Source organism: Mustela erminea, chromosome 6, assembly GCF_009829155.1.
Source record: "Mustela erminea isolate mMusErm1 chromosome 6, mMusErm1.Pri, whole genome shotgun sequence".
Taxonomy (NCBI): domain Eukaryota; kingdom Metazoa; phylum Chordata; class Mammalia; order Carnivora; family Mustelidae; genus Mustela; species Mustela erminea.
The window spans coordinates 135,748,464-135,768,853 of record NC_045619.1 but is presented as its reverse complement, the minus strand read 5'-3'; the positions used below and the strand labels follow the sequence as shown (position 1 = coordinate 135,768,853).

General features: G+C 41.9%; 1 protein-coding gene across 1 annotated transcript in view; it reads left to right on the top strand.

The window, feature by feature from the left end:
* CELF2 (CUGBP Elav-like family member 2) overlaps positions 1 to 20,390 on the top strand; it is a 504,997-nt gene that overhangs the window by 107,097 nt on the left and 377,510 nt on the right. The window contains exon 2 of the mRNA XM_032350036.1: positions 8,995 to 9,030. The gene's annotated coding sequence lies outside the window, so the exon portion shown is untranslated. The remainder of the gene's footprint in view (positions 1 to 8,994; positions 9,031 to 20,390) is intronic.

Sequence of the window (20,390 nt, the reverse complement as noted above, 5' to 3'; positions counted from 1 at the left end):
TGTCCGCTGGGAAGTTTTCCACACTACACGGTCAACCTTGTGAAGGAGGGGTCTGTGTTTATCCCCCGCTCTGTCCCTAGCGCAGAGACACTGGCACATAGTAGGAGCTGTAGAAATGCATTTGTTGAGCAAATTGATAAATACATACTAATAACGTAAGGTAACGAATTTGCTACCAGTACTTGTCGGTTGATGAATTAGGCCATTAGTCAAATATTACAATGCAGGCTGGTATTTGCAAATCCCTCTTTGATCCAGAAATTATCAGGAGTGGGGATGATTTTCTCTCATTAAGAGGACTTATTGGCGATATAACATCCCTAGGAACGAATAGAGAAAAATTAGGCATTATTGAAAAATGGGCCTCCTTTCAGACTGATGTATCAAAGAAAAAATATTATTTTTGATTAATAATTTTGTGGTGGAGTTTCCCTTAAGCTCACTTAGGAATTACAGTAAGGCTGAGAACACAATCATCCAGCAGTATTAAATGCAGAGACCTTTTAGTAACCTGATCCCCCTCCTCCTGGCAGAAGCATAGAATTTGAAGAAAATACATCTCTTCGTCTCCTTTGTGTTGGTTTTGTTTTTGTTTTGTGTTGTGTTGTTTTGTTTTGGAGAGATGTCATTTTTTGAACAAAGCTTTTAAAACGTAAAAAAAAAAAAAAAAAAAAGCACACATACAGCCTTGCATGTACATTGTCCAGTTTTTTGTTTTGTTTTTGCTTTTGCTTTTTTGCCTCTGAGAACGTAAGTTTGTACATGAAACGTCATGTGCCACTTGTAGGCTCTGCGACCGTCCTCCAGGGCTGGTTACATTCACTATGGCTAAAGTCTAAATAAGTGAGTTTTAGTGAGCAGGAATTGTTACTCGTGGCTGATCCGTGACTTAACCGTGGGGGACTCCGGAGCACGGAGCAGGAGGGCGAACAGGTGAACACCCAAGTGTGTGCGGAGATGCATTTCTCTTCCCAATGCCCCCAGCAGCGCCGAGGACAAGCCTCCCCTCCTCAGGTGTGTTCCTGAGCTAAAGCATCCCGATGGCATTTTGGAAAGAAAGGAAAACAAAAGCCCTTCACACCATATCAAAAGGACGGAAGGGGCAGCCGGGCTGTTCGAACAGTGGCCCCTCACAGGTGACCCCGGGGGCAAGCTGGGCCGTGTTGCAGAGCTGATTGAAGGAAATCTTTGGCGATTTTGTTTTCAAGGCCTCGGAGCGCCGGAAAAACAGACAGAGAAAGGCACGCGGTTGCGGGTGTTTTACGTAGGGAGTGCTCGAATGATCCGAAGAAATTTTGAGGCAAAAGTCATCTTCGCAAGAACTCTAAATAGGGTGTGCCCTATCAGGAGGCTGGATGGGTCCGTGATGAGATTAAATTAATCTTTATAAAAAAGATTTTATTTTTTGAGAGAGAGAGACAGAGACAGTGAGAGAGAGCACAGGAGTGGGGAGGAGAGGGAGGAGGCTCCTTACGGAGCAGGGAGCCCAACGCGGACCCCATCCAGGAGCTTAAGGCAGACGCTTAACCCACTGAGCCACCCCAGAGCCCCGAGATCAAACGAAACTTCTCCCGGCCGGTCTTCCGATCACTCAGACTGCACGCGTGCCTGCTGCCTGCGGCAAATCCCTGTGGCTCGGCACCCCTGTGGTTTGTCCCTGTTTCCTGCGGGGACTTGGCAGAAGGAAGCTCCATCCCAAGTGATTAAAAGAGAAACGCCACCTTGTAGACCCGAGGCCGTGGACCGAGTGCGCAGGAGGTCACGTCCACGGTCGCGGGCTGCGCGGAGGAGCCTGGCCAGCTGCTCTGCGGGGCTGCGCGGGGGGCGGCCCCCTAAGGTGAGTGTCGCCGGCTGCAGCGGGACTGGGAGGCGGCGGCCTCTGAAACGGCCTCGAGTGTCTCTTGTCAAAACCCGACGTTCTCGAAGTGTCGGCCTGCGTGGACGGGGGCCCTGGTCTCCCTCTTCCTTCACAGCATGCTGCGTGTAGGGACCCAGACTGCCTGTCCTGTCGTGTTTTCTCCACCAGAGCGACCCTCGGGCTGTGTGCGCCGTGCAGTGGGTCCTGGGTGAGGAGTTGCTGAAAAGACGTGTGAGACGCAGCAGAGCGAAGGACAGAAGCCGCGGCGTCTGGGCGGGGGAGGAAGTGGCTGCGTTTCACACACCAGCGCGCTCCCTCGGTCTCCTCCCAGAGAGCCCTTCCCGGCCGCCCTGTAGATGATGCCCCGTGTCCCTCTGCGCCTGTCCCGCTCCTTCCTTCCCCAGCACCCCTGCTGCGGAACGTGTCATCAGTTCCCACGCGCTCACTTGGTTTTGGTCTCTCTCCCCGCCTCCATGGTAAAGCTGCTGATAGGGGGGCTCGCTCTTTGTTACCTGCTGCCCTGCTCCCCTGAGAACCCCGGCCCAGCGTCCACCCTCTTTCCGGGCCTGCGCTCCTGGGCCCGTCCCTCCTGTGCTGTCCACAAAGGGGCTTTGCTGGAGCCCTGAGCCTGCCCTGTGGCCCCCGGGACAGGCCTGGGCAGCCTGCAGGTCTCCGATGAGACTGGCTCTTCCTCGCCCTGCCGCCAACCCGGCCCCTTTCAGCTGCTGAGACCTCCTGCTCCTCCCCTTCAGGCTGCTGACATGGTGGCTTCAATGGGACCTCCGTCACCAGGCCACCTCGGCTGGCTTCCTTTCCTACCCGCCTTCCCTCCGGTCCTGCCACTGCCCTTCCCACCGATTCTATAGGTTTGCCTCTACCCCTGTCTTTGGGCTGGTCCCCTCCTGCAAGAAAAAAAAAAAGGAAAGAAAAAAAGAGAAAAAAAAATGTATGTATGTATACACACTTATGTATACATATATGTATATACACATATATTTTGTAGCTTGTAAATATTGTGTAGCAATATCACATCCTGTTCAAAAGCATGGACTCTGAGACCAGCATTCCTGGATTCTGACCAGATCCTGACCCTGTCACTCGCCACGTGGCTCTAAGAAGCAACTTACATTTTCCTGCCTCATTTTTCTCATCTCTGTCGTGTTTAAATCATAGCGATGACTGCTTGAAGCTTTTGTAAGCGTGGACGGAGTCGGTTCACGTAAATGTCCTATAGAGTGGCTGGTATTAAATGAGAGTCTAAAAAGTGTGAGCTTGGGTGGGTGTGCGTAGTTTTTCTGTGGGATTAATTGCTTGTGTCTGTAACAGACACTCATGTGTAGCAGCACACACGTGAGCAGAAATTTTAATCACATGAGCAGGAATTTAGGAGTGGGGCAGGAGGGAAGAAATTAAGAGGGGACAAAATAAAGAGAACATGAAGACCGATAGATGATAGACGGATGAGAACAGTGTTGGATGAAGGGGAATGAGCAGCGTTTTTGGATGTTCTTCATCAGAGAGGTGATCTCTGATGTCTTTCAGATTTCCTGGAACTAAAGTTCACCATGTAAGACAAGAGTTAACGGTCTCAAATTAATGTATTCATTTGTAATGAGGTCTCTTTTTTTTTTTTTTAAGAATATTCTTTAATTTATTTATTTGACAGAGATAGATCACAAGTAGGCAGAGAGGCAGGCAGATAGACAGGGAGAAGCAGGCTCCCTGCTGAGCAGAGAGCCCGATGCGGGGCTCGATCCCAGGACCCCGGGATCATGACCCGAGCCGTAGGCAGAGGCTTAACCCAGGCGCCGCTGTAATGAGGTTTCTAAGTGACTCTTCTTGTGGCTGTTGTATTGGGAAATAGATCAACTTTAGATGCCCACCCTTTGCCCCATGCCAGGTGACAAAAATAAATGGATAAGTAAAAATAAAGAAAGAAAAAGAAAAAAAAATCTGCTTCGTGGTCATACTTTCACTCTTAATTAAAGAAAATCTCACCTCTTCTATGACCGAAACGTTAAATCATTTGCAGGACACGCAATAAAAATACAATGGCTTTTGACAGTTTTAAAGTCTTGGGACTTCTAGAAGAATCCAAGGCACCTACCGTTGGAGAGAAACGTTCCAGGTCTTCAAAATATTTATCGTGCCGCCACACAATTAGCATGGGGGCTCTTGTCCTCTGTTTTATAGTTGTCGGCTAATTTTGGAAACTGGCAAGCTCACAGAAATGGATGGTGTGCTCTTGCTTCAACACTTCCTAAAAAAAGATCTGTTTGCATCGTTCAGGAATGGAAAGGGATAGGGCATGATGAGGAAGAACGCTATTTCAGACAGATGATAAAAGCTGGCATCACTGTGAACCGGCACATGCTTTACATACTTAAAGTTAGTTTTTTTGTTTTTTGTTTTTTTTAAGGGATGCTAGATAATCTACAAAAAAAGAAAAACTGTATAATACCCACGGGACACTCATCTGCTTTTGAAAGGTGCTGGTCTCTCTTTTTTTGTTGTGTTTTTTTTTCTCTGATAACATTGAATTTATAGCACAGCCTCAAACTTACAGGGAGATTTCTTGTTTGTTCACATTGGTGATTGATCCAACAACTCTAGATCAGAGGGCAGCACTGTTATTACATTCTGGGACTCGGAGAGCCAGGAGGCAGAAGAAATTGCCCAAGGATATGCAACCTGTCGCGTGCCCTCCATCATTTTAGTCTCCTTCTTAGCCCCCAGGACAGCTCTATGTCTTGGGACACGGAAGCGTGCTTTGTTGTTTTTGTCATCATTGTTTTCGCTTAGTTTTTAGCATTCTACTCTCTTCGTGAAATCAGATTATCTTAGTAATGGTAACAAAAGAAAGGAAATTAGTGCAATTGCTGTAATTCCAACAGGCATTTTAAGAAATGAATGTAGGAGATGGAGATTACCTGCGAATGGAAATGTTGCTTGGTTCTGTTCCTCTCGTATATACTGGGTGTCTGGGTTTTGCTAGGGACTAAGTATTGAACATAACAAGTAAGTCATGGTCTTTGGCTTAAAGGAGCTCTCAGTGGTATAAAATTCAAAAGTACCCATCCCTTTTTACCTGATATAATATCCCTTAGTGGAGTATAAACAGTTGGAAAGAAGGATTCAGGATCTAATTCATCTTGGTGTCTCTGAAAGCACCCAGCGCGGTGAGTGCGTTGAACATATGCTAAGTGTTCACCGAATATGTTGGATGGATATTAGTGCTGAAGATGAATTATGTTCAGAAAGTCATAGTAGTGGTGGATGCTAGAGCCCCATGCAAGTTCATTGAAAAAAGCCGCGTCTTTATTTCTTAAAGCAGTTTTAGGTTCACAGCAAAATTAACAGGGAGGTACAGAGATTTCCCATATTCCCCTCGACCCCACAAATACACAGCCTCCCCTCACTATCAGCGTCCCCTACCGGGATCGATATCATTGATGAACCTACAGTGACACATTATTATCACCCCGAGTTCCATAGTTTGCATTAAGGCTCACTCTTGGCCTTGTGTGTTCTATGAGCTTGGACAAACGAATAAGGACATATGTCCCCCTTTACGGTACCATATACAGAGTGGTTTCACTGCCCCCAAAATGTTCTGTATGATACTTTGTTAAGTTCTCTCAAGTGGGTTTTGATGGAGCGTTATCTAGATAAAGCCTAGCATAAACGCATTTTCCTCAAGGATTTCTTTACAAAAGGTATAAATTCATGAAAATGTGAATAATTCAGATTATTTATTAGCAATAGCAAATGGGTAAAAATGAGCAGGTCGTCGCTTTAAAAGCTCTAATGTTTTTCCTGATCTCGAAAATGGCATTTGGTTGGTGAGCCCGGTTGCATTTCCGTAGTCAGATATGATGCTTCTTTCCCTCTTCGAGACCACCCTCATATACGATGCTTCTTTCCCTCTTCGAGACCATCCTCATATACGATGCTTCTTTCCCTCTCCGTGTTCTTTCTTGAAACCGTGCAGCTATGTGCTTCAATGGAATCATTGAGTTTTTAGGTAACATCTGATCATTTAAACTGTGTTCATACCTTCATGAATGTTCACTAAAAAATTACTTCTCCCATGAAGTGATATCTGTAATTCTAATGTAAATTTTTGAGTACACAGTTGTGTAAAATATAAATTTCCCCTGCATGTACTTCCTATGTGGAGAGCAGAACTTTCTTTCGTAGCCTTTTTGTGCTAGACGTAAGGCCAACACTTTGAGTGCGTGGACCCCCCAAGTGGAGTCTTGCACTGTCTTTCATGCATACATCACACCTATAACTGACCACCTGTTTCTAGTTTATTTTTGAAGAGGAACAAGAACTTAAAACACATGTGAAAATCATGTCTTTTGTCCCCCAATATTTATAGTTTTCTTGCCCCTACTCTTAATTCAAGATCAGTTTTTCATAAGCTACTCGTTGTTTTTACTCTTTCCAAAGAATATCACTTCATTTTCAAAGAAATGAGAACTCTTTCACAGTCAGTTTTCATTGGTTTTATATCTTGTTTAGTTAGAATTGAAAAAAAGAATGAATCTGCCTAACATAAACTGGCTGTGGAGCAAACGTAGCCTACTCTTAGCATGCACACTTAGGAGGCGCCACGAGCCAGTGAGATGGGCATTCCTGACCAGGCTCAGCCGCCATGTTTTTCCATGGGAGTAGAGAATATTTCTCAAGCCAGTAAGGTTTTGAAACAGAAGTCAATTACTGATCCTTCAATTCTATTGTTCTACTGCAAAGGTTCTCCACTGATGGCAGTTTTGCCCCAGGAGCCATTTAGCAATGTCTAGAGACATTTTATTTGTCACAAAGTGGGGGGGGGGGGGGTACGTACAACTGGCATCTAGTAGGTAATGGCCAACGCTGCTGCCAAGCATCCTAAATGCACAGAACAGCCTTTATGACAAAGGAATATCTGGTCCCAGATATCGTTATAGTTGAGGCGGAGAAATGCTGTTCTACTGTGGGATGTAAGTGGATATATTATAATGTACGTCCAACATCTTTAAAAAAGATACAAGGGGGACTCATATTATTAAAGTACATATAATCTGGAAAGCCAAAATAAAGAGTTAAAAGATTAGAAAGAAAGAAAGATAATGTACCTTGACCCTGGGATGCTGTTATTACTATGAGCAAGCTCAAAACATAGATCTAACCCTCCAGGGCAACAAGAAGGTCAGAAGAGTTCATTAATTCATTCCTTACAAATCGAACAAATATTTATTGAGTACTCACAAATGTTGGCCTCAAGTTACAAAACAATAAATACTAAAATAGAATTTAAAAGATGCTTGTTGCGATCGATGTTATAAAGGAAGACTAAAGGGAGGGGTGTCTCATAGCTGGGGTACCCACAGTTCTGATTCTGTCAGGAAAGAGAAATTTCTACTGCAGGCAGGGAATTCTTAGAAGAGAGGAATACATATAAAAGCAATGAAGAGTGTCACAGACAGAACTTTCAACTGTGGTTCTTGCTAAAGGAATGGAAGCTTTTTCTCAAAAACTAGTTTCTGTAGCAATCAAAGCTGGAAGTTTCGTATTATCTGGTTACTGGGGCACCTGCGTGGCTCAGTCAGTTAAGCACCTGACTTGTGCTTTCAGCTCAGGTCATGATCTCGTGGGTCCTGGGATGGAGCCCCACATCTGTTTGTGATTCTCTCGCTCCCTCTCCCACTGCCCCTCCCCCTACTTGTGCTCACACTCCCTCTCTAAAATCAATCAATCAATCTTTAAAAAAGTATCTGGTTATTTAAGAAAGACTATTTCTCTAGGAGCCCAGCTGAATTCACTCATTTATAAATCATTCGTTAATTTAAGGTAGTATGGCTCTATAGGAAGCAGCAAGCCCAGGACTGTCAAAGACAGTAGGAGGCGCCACGAGCCAGTGAGATGGGCATTCCTGACCAGGCTCAGCCGCCATGTTTTTCCATGGGAGTAGAGAATATTTCTCAAGCCAGTAAGGTTTTGAAACAGAAGTCAATTACTGATCCTTCAATTCTATTGTTCTACTGCAAAGGTTCTCCACTGATGGCAATTTTGCCCCAGGAGCCATTTAGCAAGGAGTAGGAGAGAGTTTTAGAGGCTGGGAGGGCCAGAGAAAATTCCTGGAGGAGGAAGTCCTTTATTTGGATGGTCAATATGAGTAAAAACAATGTAAGTTTAAGGCTGAGATTCCTAATCCAGAGTACACATGGTAGTTGTAGGAGGTCCACAAACCTTCTGTAGTTGTGCACCATATTTTGGTGCCCATGTATGGGTGTCTTACTATTTTATCCTATGTAAGGGGTTTGTATCTTTCATGAGATTCTTAAAGGGACTGTATGACCTGAAGAAGATTATGTACCACTGTTCCTAAGAATTGCACCTTTACTAATGCACCTCCACTTTTATCATTAAGCCTCCGTCTCAACCTCTTACTCCTTGCTTCCTGTAATTTCCAAGAATGCATCTCTGATTGAAAGATAGGATATTGCAATTAGGAAAAAGTTAGTTTTGAAATCTGTCTCTGGTTGTTCTTATTAGTACACTATAAAGCTTTCAATTAGTGACTTGTCTTTCATGCCTTTTGAATTATCATAGCGTGTGATTTCAAAAATCCCACTTGGTAGGACACTATAATAAAGAAATAAAAAAAAACCCAACAATTTGCTACTGGAAGAATTGGATTTTGTGCTGTACGTGTTCTTTCATGAACCTCAGGTGACAGAGATCATCTACACAAAGACATATGCTTAAAGAAACTTGTTCCTAAATGATTCTTGGAGAAAGAAATACAAGCATTTTGTTTAATTGGGAAATACCTATAAGGTGGTTGGGGATTTTCTTCCCTTCCCATTTTCTTTGTATATGTTGTACATTGTCAGATTTTAATGTTTTAAACAGAAAGCAGGGATAGATATTTTGCATGTGTGTAAAATATCATTGAAAGTAACCATTGAAATGTCTATGGGAATTAATGAGAAATATGGTTAGTCGATTATAAATTTCTGGTGTGCATCCTGAATTCTGTCTCCCTCACAAAAATGCCTTGACATGTTGTGTTATGGTTTTATAAAACAAATTTTTATGATTTACCACAATAAGCTAATCATACATATTTTCTTTTTCTCCTCCAGAGAGACAACTACCGAGTTAGTGGGAAGTCTACCAAGGTAAGCAGGTTGGCTTTGCTTATTCTGTGCATGATTTCTGATATACCTCAAAAGAAATACCGTATCTTCTTGGAGAGGCCTTTGTAATTTTCTCTTCCTCACATTAGATTTTAAGACCTCATATTTCATGATGCAAATGCCAAAAATTGTGTATGAGTCACACATAAGAGATGTAACCAAGAAGATATGAGAGAAATGTCCATGTATGGCTTAGAGAAATCATTCTCATTTTTTGAAAGTTATATCATGCATTTGGAGATATATATATGCTATATTCTCTGCAGGAACCATAAACATGTTGCTTCCTTTATTATATTCGTGGGAATTAGCAAAATGAATTTTATTTTTCTCCCACATATCTACTATTGTGATTGCGTCCAATGACTTACAGAGTTAGGAAAGAATTCGGAGCTTCCGTGAAAGACCTTACATCATAGTTTTGGTGATAATATAAATACTTTTGTATTTCTTATTGTCATTAAAACAAATACTCAGTACTATTATCTCACCAGGAAAAGAAATCAATATATACATTGATCCGTGTGCTTTATATATTTTTTATATTTCATGTCACTGTATGAAATAAGATATGATTAACAGGATGTATATTATAGGCAACTAGCTATCAAAAATGATTACCACTGTTTATTATAAGAAAGGAAAAAAAAAATTAAAAAGGGAGTGACAGTATTTTAAGAGGTATTTTAGCAGGCATCATAGACAGCACCTCACATCTTTCCTTCGTCTTAAAAGGTGCTCCATAACCACTTATGAATGAGTGAATAGGGCATAGGGTATTGCCTGGGAACTGCTAGAAATGAAAATGATGAGAGTCTTGAGAACAAGAAGAAGAGCCAGCAGAATGTGATAATGAACAGCACTAGGAATTGGGAGAAAGTACATATCGTCACCATCTGTTCCAGGAGATAAGCACATTTGGTTGCTTTTTTTTTTATGTAGAGAAAATCTTTGCTTATAGGCTCATGATTAATATTGCAAAAAAAAAAAAAAATCCTGTTTACTGTGATCCAAATATTTAAATTATTCTATGTCTTAATTCTTTGGATACCATCCCAAAGAAACTTTTCAAGCGCGTGCCGGTTCACAGGGTCCGAAGCGGACGTGTGTTCTGGTGTGTGTGTCCCCACTGGGTGTGTTTGTCATTGTGCTTTCGCTAGGAGAAAGTTCACAGTGAAGACCTAAGCATTTGTCATTTTCAGAGAGAGAGAGAGAGAGACTTGTGGGTCTGCCCACGTTTGTGGTGAGGAAGTTAATCCCCAAATAATGGAATGCAGAATGACTTTAAACTTTTCTAGACCCGCTGAGAAGCAGACCACCCTCATATTGTCAGATGAAACCCACATGGAGCTATCATCACGCAGATAAAAATTACTCAGATGTCTGAGAGACCCGGTGTGCACCCTGAATTCTATTAAGTAGCATGTTCTATTGTGAATACCAAAAGACAGTGCCCGCGTTCACTGCGAAGGACCTTTCACTGTAGCTGGTTTATTACTCGAGGGAGGATCCGATCCCTTCTGCAGTTTGAGGGGAGGTATTTTGGTAATGAGCCTACCTATTTTTTTTTCCCCCATGGGTTGTTGCTATTCTAATGTTGCATCGCGTTGAAAACAAACACGACAACAATCCCATCGTAACTGGAGTTCGCAGTCATTGGGACGCACGACAATTAGGGTGTGAGAAATGACATGTCAGTTCTCCCTCAATTATGCTTCTTCTAATGTGGTCTCGGGTATCGTTTTACTTTCTCCAGGGCAGTGTGGGACCTATCCATTGACAATTATTTCTCTTCCTTGCATTAACACAAAATAACGTTAATACGGTTGGTGACAAATCCTTCTGCTGGCGGCAAACTACTTCTTTCACTAGCACTCATTTGTTTGTAGAGTCTTGTCGAATTCAGTCTGTTCTCCAGCTTCCTGCCCTGTTGCACATTTCTCCAGTCTGTCACTGGCCAAGTGCAAATGAGCCCTGGAAAACCTTGGTGCTCTTTAGAACAAGGCACCTGTGGTTATTTTGTTTGTGGGTCGGCTAATGATGACTAGAACATGACACTTTGTGTTTTTTATTCGTTGCGTCCTAAAAATGTGCTTATGCTTTGACATCTAGGAAAAGTGGAAAATTCAGGCAATTGCTAACTAGTGATATGGGGCTGGCAAGGAAGACGGTGGCGTTTGGAAACAGTTTTATGGTTTGGTTTTCATCTGCTTTGACTGTCTTGAGATTTTCTGCGAGGCCATTTACAAATATTGCACCAGGTTGGAGAATTTCAACTTTAATTGCTTTACATGGCATTAATTTCAAGTGGCTGGCCGTTGGTTGATGATATTCTGTGAAAATGTACAAATCGCGTAGCAGTGGGTTGTGTCTTGGTAGTTAAAAATGCTTTGAAGTTGAAATGTGATATGTGCATAAGGTGCTCGAACAGGTACCAGGGTTGTTTTTCGTTACTAATGATAACCTAAATGTGTTTTTGAATTCTTGCCATTGCTAAAATTAAAGCCCGGGAATAATATGTCACCAGAAAAAATTAGATTATATGAGCAATGCACGCTAAGCATTGTAATTATATTATACATATTAAAACCAATGATCTCGTGGGGATTAAAACAAATATTTAAACTGGCTACACGTACTATTCATGCTGTCCTCTTTGTCTGGAAGTGTCCTGGAAATGGAATGTAGGCTGCACGTTCCTGAACTGTGAAAATGATCATTTTCAGTCTCACAGGTGACTCCCTGCCTTTATTTTGCTGTAGCAAAGAACAATTTAGCATTCTGAACAGTTGGTTGTTTTTTGTTTTGTTTTGTTTCCCATGACAAGCTTGTCTTTTAAGATTCTTTTTAATGGTGAAGAGTGTTTAGGTAGGTGTTTTAATTAAATTATGGTAAAACACCCAACTATTCAAATAGAAAGGAGGCACTAAATTAGTGATGGCCAGCGGGGGTTTTAATATAAATGATGCTTACACAGAGTTAGCCCTTGATTTTGGATAGCAGAGTAAAGGTATATGCAAGGTTTATATTAATGGAGGTTTTAGCACAATCATGTACTATTAGTGGCTATTTTTGACAAAGGGGAAGCATTTTAATTCTTTGCTGACATAGTACACTTTCCTTATATAAACTAAATATTATGGAAAATAAAGCAATGGAATAGATCTTAGTAGAAGTAGCTGAAGGGCTACAATAGTTCTTATAGCACAACAACGAGAGGTCAGGATGCTCATTGAGGATAATTAATAAACAAAGCTTGAAATAATTAAGTATGTAACTCTGAGGCCATGTTTTACGAGATTTTAGCTGTTGGAGTCAGGGGCCAAAGATGAAAGTCATGAAAGAAAAACTTGGACTTTTTTCTTATATTTTAATCCAACAACTTCATCTTTTGTCTATGCCTTCTCTGCGTTGATTATGGAAAATAAATATCAAATATGAACCCCCGATGTCTAGAGCGCCAGCATATGCCATAGGATTATTAGTTGAGATCCTCTACCAAGAAGACAGAATGCTTGTTTATGTGACTATCAGAGATAAAAGTCATTATATTACAGTTTCACCTATGGAATTTTAGTCTTCAGTTGATCTTTGTTATTTGGAATTTGAACTGAACAGATTCCATGTAGTAAAAGAACAAGACTAAACTTTCTGATTGGCCATATTTCTCAGTCATGGGCACTGGGTTTTATGTTCAATGTCTTTGCCCCATGGAAGGCTTTGGTAAGTAAAAGAATCTCCTATTTCTTGTTGTCTTCAAAATGAAATGCGATCTTCTTTAGAAATTAGAAGATAAAAATGTTGGTAACACCAAAAGAAGGGCAACAAAACTAAAAATTAACAAGTGGGACCATATATCAAATTACAGAGCTTCTGCACAATGAAGGAAACATCAACAAAATGAAGAGGCAGCCTACGGAACAGGAGCAAATATTTGCAAATCATACATCTGATAAGGGCTTAATATCCAGCATATATAAAGAACTCACACAAATCAATAGCAAAAATACAAACAATCCAATTAGAATCTGGTCAGGGCACCTGAGTAAATGTTTTTCCAAAGTAGACTTACAGGTGATCAACAGGTACATGAAAAGGAGCTCAGCATTACTAATCATCAGGGAAATGTAAATCAGGACCACAATGAGATATCTCCTCACACCTGTTGGAATGGCTATCATCCAAAAGACCAGGGATAACAGATGTTGGGGGGCATGTGGAGGAAAGAGAAGCCTAGTGAACTGTAGGTGGGAGTATAAATTGATGTAACCGCTGTGGAAAACAGTATGGAGTTCTCCCTAAAAAGTAAAGATCGAACTACCATGTGATCCAGCAGTCTCATTTCCGAATATAAATGAAAACAGGATCTTGAAAAGATATCTACACTCCAATGTTCAGTATAGCTTTATTCAAAGTAGGCAAGATATGGAAATAACCTAAATGTCTGTCAACAGACGAGTGGATAAAGAAGATGTGTCTACATGTATACTTACATAGATACATACATACACTAGAATATTATTCGTCCCTGAGGAAGAAGGAGTTCTGCCATTTGTAACATGAATGGATACGAAGGACATTATGTTAAGTGAAATAGACCAGAGAAAGGCAAATACTACATCGTATCCCTTATTTGTGGACTCTAAAAAAACAAAACAAACGAATGAATAAATGAAACTCATAGACACAGAGAGTAGAAAATTGTTTTCCAGGGGCTGGGGAGTAAGGAAAGTAGGGGGGAAAAGATATGGATATTTCCAAGCCAACCTCTTACTAAGTAATCTGGAACTGATGAACATTTCATGTCTTTTTATAATCCCTGAGAAAGAATAATTCCCCCAACTCTCCTGGGACCCAAGCCTGGTGCAGTTGAACATTCAAAAAATCTATCATTGATTCATTAATTCAGCAAAGACACATCAAGTACTATATGCCAAGGATAGTTGTAGGCTCTTTGGTAGAAAACAAACAACACTGTCTCTTCCCCTGAAGTAGTTTAGTCTGGTGTAGCAGGTACAGCTCATCAGAGTGCTGGGTGGAAAATGTTTAATGCCATAAGATAGATAAGACAACTTAGATAAACAAACAAAAGGCGCTAAGGGCTTTCAGCAATAAGAGGAGGCACTTCTGATTGGAGGAAACAAGCAGGCATCCTACGGCATCATGAATCAACCTGAGCATGGCTTGAGAAGATGGGTCAGGATGGAGCGTGTGGTGGTAGAGAGGGCTGTGTGCTCCACACAGAGCGAAAGTCATCACAGAGGCCCAGGGATGGCATGCAGGGAACAGGAAGTGGTGCCTTTCTGTTGGACAGTGTGCGGAGGTGGGAAGAGGAATGTAGGGGATGACTGGTTGATGTGAGGGGTTTAGACACCAGTCTGAGGAGCTGTTATTCTCTTTGATACTGTTCATCCAGAGAACGTTCTCAAATGTTTTTAAAGAGCGATCTGGGGAAATTAATAGAATGGATTTGGCGGGAAAAAAGGAATTAAAATTCCCCACAGAAGACGCCATTATACTCCAAGACCTTACAATCCTCAAAACTCTCCCTGTCAGATTCACTACCTAGCGAACAATCAAAAAGAAGCCACACATCTTAGATGCCATTTCTTCTATGACGGCTTCTTTGTCCTGAAAGGTTGTATGCGCTTTCTGTTAATTTCCAAAGCCCTGGGTACTAACTCCTATCCTAGCATTTGTGCCATCCGACACTGCAGTTTAATGGAAGACTTAGACACCTTCTCCACTAAGAGATCCCATTATTATTCATTATTTATCCTCAGTGCCTAGCAGTGCCTGAACAAAATATTTATATCAGTCTTTGACCATTTGAGTGAATAAAGGTTTGAATGAATGCATGAAAGTTTGAGTTAGAATCTTAGTCAGCTCTGGCTGCTATAATAAAATACCATAGCACAGATTGATGGCTTAAACAACATTTCTTTTCAAGGTTCTGGAAGCTGGGAAGTCCAAGACCAAGGGGCTGGCCAATTCAGTACTCAGTGTCTGGGTGAGGACCTGACCCAAGGTTTGCAGATGGCTGCCTTATTGTCGTATCCTCGTATGACTGAGAGGGGGGAAAAGAGAAAGCTCGCCGGTGTCTCTTCTAAGGGTTCTTTTTTTTTTTTTTTTCTTTTAAAGATTTTATTTATTTATTTGACAGACAGAGATCACAAGTAGGCAGAGAGGCAGGCAGAGAGAGAGAGAGAGAGAGAGAGGGAAGCAGGCTTCCTGCGGAGCAGAGAGCCCGATGCGGGGCTCGATCCCAGGACCCTGAGATCATGACCCGAGCTGAAGGCAGCAGCCCAAACCACTGAGCCACCCAGGCGCCCCTCTTCTAAGGGTTCTAATCGCACATTTGGACCCCACTTTCATGACCTCATCTAAATATAATTACCTCCTTAAGGCCCCGCCTCCTAATTCCATCACATTAGGGGTTGGGGCTTTAACACACATAGATTCGGGGATTTGGGGGGTCGTAGGAAGGGAGCAAGAAAGCACTGAAGAAGGCTTCTCCCGAGAACCAGCGGTAGACCGGATGTATGATTTCTGCCTTCTCTTACCCTACACGTGTTGCTCACTGCTTTAAACACTTGGCACCCAGAAACATTCATTTTAATGGCTGAGAAGTTACTAACCTAAATTTCACTGTTACTATGCTGTTTGGAGCCGTTGCTGTTGAGTTTGTGTTAGCATAGAGCTTAGAAGGTTGGGCTTTAGACGTGCTTGAGTCTTGTGTCTGCTGTTTCTTAATTGTGTGTCCTTGAGCAGGTTCGTTAATATCTGTCTCAGTTTTTCATTTGTAAATTTGGAAAAATTATGATACCTATCTCAAAGTGTCAGTGTGAGAAGATAAAGCGTATAATCAGTTTAGCTCAGTGTCTGGCACACAGAAAATAATCAATACATGGTAGCTATTACCGTCGTCTGTTCAAAATGGATTTATGCTAATTATTTTCATCAACATTTGAGCACTGTCCATATCTAAGACAAGGTCCCTTTCGTATTGTAAGAAGCAGCCTAGTGAAGTGGTTTTTCACATTTGCTCTGGAGCCAAACTCCTGCCCCTGCTCAAGTCATGTTTGGCCATTTACTAGTTCTGTGATCTTGGATGAATGTCTTCCCCCTCTGTGTGCCTCACGGTCTCTCTCTGTAAAATGGGGATATGACCAATAGTCCTGAGAATGAAATGAAGTGATACTTACAAGGTGGTCAACGCAGTGTTAAATTTGTTATTTTATTATAAAGAAATTAGAGTGGCATGCGGGGTGAAATTTGAGGCAGAGAATGGAGAAGCAAGCCAGAGGCCATACGCACCTCGACGTCAGAGGTTAATTATTCAGTGGCGGAAGTTTTTGTCTTGCTACGAATGATTATGGAAATAAGGGAAACAAAATAAAGCAAAATGCCCCAAACATTAAATAAAGGATTCCCTTGACCTTTCTATCCTGCATGGAAATAATGATTACCCAAAGACAGTATATATGAAGACACTGGCCATCCAACCTGGGCATCTCTTCCAGAAACATGCATTTCATCACTTCTCTTAATTACCTAAATCAAAACATTTCATTCTTTACAGATGTATATGAGCCCGTAGTGACTGAATTAAATTGCACTTGTTTTATAATATAGAGTTCTGATGTGTAACAGACTATCAAAAGAATGATCTTTACAAGGAAAACTTTCGAATACTGTTAAGTTAGTCACTGCATGACCTATTTAAACAGCTCAGATTCTTCTTGTTGTAGACTGCATAATTAAATTTTAAATGGAACATGATAAAGAAATTATACTGGTGATCTCCAGAGATTTTGATACCCTATTTGGCTCTTTATAAGAGTATGGCAAAGGCATACTTTAAAATTTTAATAAAGGCCTGCCCTAATTTTTTTTTTTTTACATTTTCCTTATCTGCTCTGTAACTCAAAGCTATATTATCCACAAGTGTTAACCTGAAATAAATGATCAAAATAAAAATTCTTAAAAGCGCCTTTATCCCAATTTGATAATTCCATTATCGGCACGCACGAGAGCTTTTGTGTATCGGTTGAACTTTTTTAAGATAAAACCTGCCGTTTCCTGATTTTGTCCCCATTGAGAACTGGGACTTCATTCATTCTGTTTGTGGAAGCATCCCTATCTTTAGAGCTTCCAAAGCAAAGGGATAGCAAACGTTTCCATGGAAGATGTAATTTTGCAATTAGAATTCTTATTTGCTATGTCAGAGTTCCACTTCCTGAGACTGAAGGGGAACTACACACGCACGCACGCACACACACATACGCACGCGCACACACATGCACGCACACACACTTGCATACACACACGCACACATGCAAACGCACACAGCAGGCAGGAAGGTAAGCCACAGCAGAATAAGAAGAACTCCTGGCCCCAGCATTCACAGAGCTATTGCAGCCTCTTGGATAAATAATTCTGTTTCCTAATCTTCCATCATTCATTTTCTTTTGCATTTAAAGGGACATCACCAAGATACAACGATGTGTTAAATACAATTTTCTCAGATTTACGTAATACCACTTTGTCATAGGAAGTGTACTCGCGGGGAGAAAAAGTTGTTCTCGCTTCCCTGAAGGGTTCTGGATTTGGCTGTCTGCTGAGCTTTGACAAAACACCAGGTAGGAGAGTTGCTCTCCCTGTTCAGAGCTGGCTTGGTTTTTGCATCTTCAGAAACACGAGCCTCCACTGAGGTTTGGACTTTCCAAGCTACCAGTGGTCTATAACTTAATAAAATTCACCTTTATGTATACATACTTTTTTTTTAAACCTCATGAACCTTTCTTTTCCAGTTAGATTTTGTAAATGTTCCTGTTATGGATTTCCCTTTTCCTTTTTTCTGGCAAAAGTACAGATTTCCTTTTGGGTCCAAACCACTCAAGCATCCTCTGTTGTTTCCATTTTTCAAATAAGCAACATTAAACTCACATAACACTATATAAAACCAAACTGGAGCAGTGACACAAGCCAGCAGAGAAAATAAATTCACCATTTAGCCAGACCATTCATCCTTAACTCTCTCCTTTTCATGCTTTTTTTAGGGGAAGAGAGATGTAACTTTAAAGAGTAATGCTGAGCTACAGAAGGAATTCTAAAGAGAATCCCTTGGGGAACCCCATGGGAAGCATGAATACTGGAACTTCTACTTTACCACTAGAATACAACATTCGAGACCCTTCCTCACCCAGATTCAGACCGATGGAACTAGCATCTACAAGACTGACATCCGATGGCTCATAATTCATTAGAGCGCACCAAGTTCCCCCTCCACAGTAAAGGAACTTCTTCCCCAAATTAGGCTTTACATGAAATTAGGTTTCTGTGGATAGTAAATGTGAATCATAGTAGGAGAAAGAATGCTCTTCCCCAGATCCTAGTTCCGAGTGGAGTCTGTCCCGTGAGAAGTCAGGAACATTTTTATTGAATACCGTAAGTGTTATGTAAATTGACCAAATATTTAAGTTCAGAAGGGAGACATGCCATTTTTTTGTATGACAGTCAAAAAATATCATGATGGAGGGTGTAGCTCTTCTGGGAAAAGAAACAGCAATAACAAAGCAAAGAATAAGAAATAGAGAGTGTCCCGAAACGGAGATTGCGCCGGCTGCTTTCAGCCTGACGGTTTGTTGAGAAAATAGTAAAATAGGGAATTAGAGAAGCAGGTGGAAGCCAGCTTGCAAGCTTTAAAATGATGGGAAGAGTTTTGCTTTTGGTTTGCTTTGTTTTCAGTCGGCATTGGTGCACGATGAGTATATGTTTCAGAATGTGTTCGTAAGGCGACCTGATGGTGTCCTGCAAAATGTATCTCAATGGGAAGAGCTCTAACAGCCTGTGAGCTCCCCAAGGACGAAGACCATGTCCATTTTGCTCATCTTTTTATCCTTGAACCCCTCACACAGTGCCCACAGCACATAGTAGGGGCTCAGATAGGTGCCAAATGAGTTAATGAGTAAATGGGCGTTTTCTAAATCGCTCTAATGAGGATAATAAATGTATGAACTAGACTGGGCTCCACAGAAAGAAAAAAGCAACAGTTGATTACAGAAAATATTGGGGAAAACACATCAATGTGACTTGCTTAAACCCAGGCAGTGAAGGAGAGAGCAGTCCAAACAATGATCAGGTTTCCCGGTTGGGAATGTCCTGGTATCACCCACAAAACCCAGGGAGGTCTGGAGTTAGTGTTTGCTCGGAAATGCGGGGTTACAAAGAGGGTTGTTTTCTGTTGAGTTTGAGATCAGGCCAGATATCCAGAGGAACGTTTCTGGTGGCCTCGGGAGCTGTTTGCAAGAAAGTTTCATTGTCACTGCGTATACACAAAGGGGATTTGCCATTGTCTTTCACAGTGGGGTGCCCCTTGCCAAGTGAGGCAAGATTCAAGTTTGACAGGGAGTCCTCGAGGGCAAGTAATGTCGAGGCAGAGACAGTGTAATACTGAATGGTTTCTAGTTCATTCTGGCTAGTTCTCAGGGGAATAAAGCAAAAAGTTTTCTGGGGTGCCTTACATATTCAACTACGCTTTCCTTTGAAACACCCACCTTATGTGCCATCTTGTTCCTAACATTCCCTGCAAAAATCGGGTACGTGACACTGTTCGGGGAGGTTCTGTTGGCGACAGAACGGTGCATGCCTCCTGCTCTCGTTTGGCCTTGGCCTGGTACTGCTTGGCTAATTCCATCCTGACTAGAGTTTTATCTTTTCTGGGTTCTTGCCTGACGCTCTGGCAGCTGACAGGGTTCAGTTGAGAAAGTCTGATCCAAGTTCAACGTCCATGATGCAAGAGTTTCTCTTGACTATCACGGTGATTTGAAACCCAAAAGTAGCGCAATGTTTTTGCTGCTTATTTTGTAAGCTCGCCGTGGCGTCGCCTAAATATTATACATTACCGTTTCCTGTAAAAGAGCCGAGATTCGTTTGGAGATGCCTCCGGACAACTTTTGGTATAGCAGTGAAGGGGAAATCAGTCCCAAAGAGGCTACCTGGTAGTGTACAGCCCAGGGGCTGTCGAGCCGTGTAGATTTTAAATTTTGCTTGTCAGTGTGTACACCCATTCATACATCATACGGGGATGCTTGTGTTGACTGAAACATGATGTTCCTGTTCTAGCTACAGTAGAGGACAGGGCAGTAGACCCCTTCTCTGTGGTGACACTTTCCATGGTTTTAGGTAGTCGCAGTCAACCACACCCAGGGGCAGATAAGCTTCCTTTTGGCCAAGAAGGGGGATCGTAACTTCACGCTGTCAAAATGCCTACGTCATTCACCTGTCTTCAGCTCATCAGACTGGTGTCTTACCATCTCAAGGCATTGCACAGAGTTAGG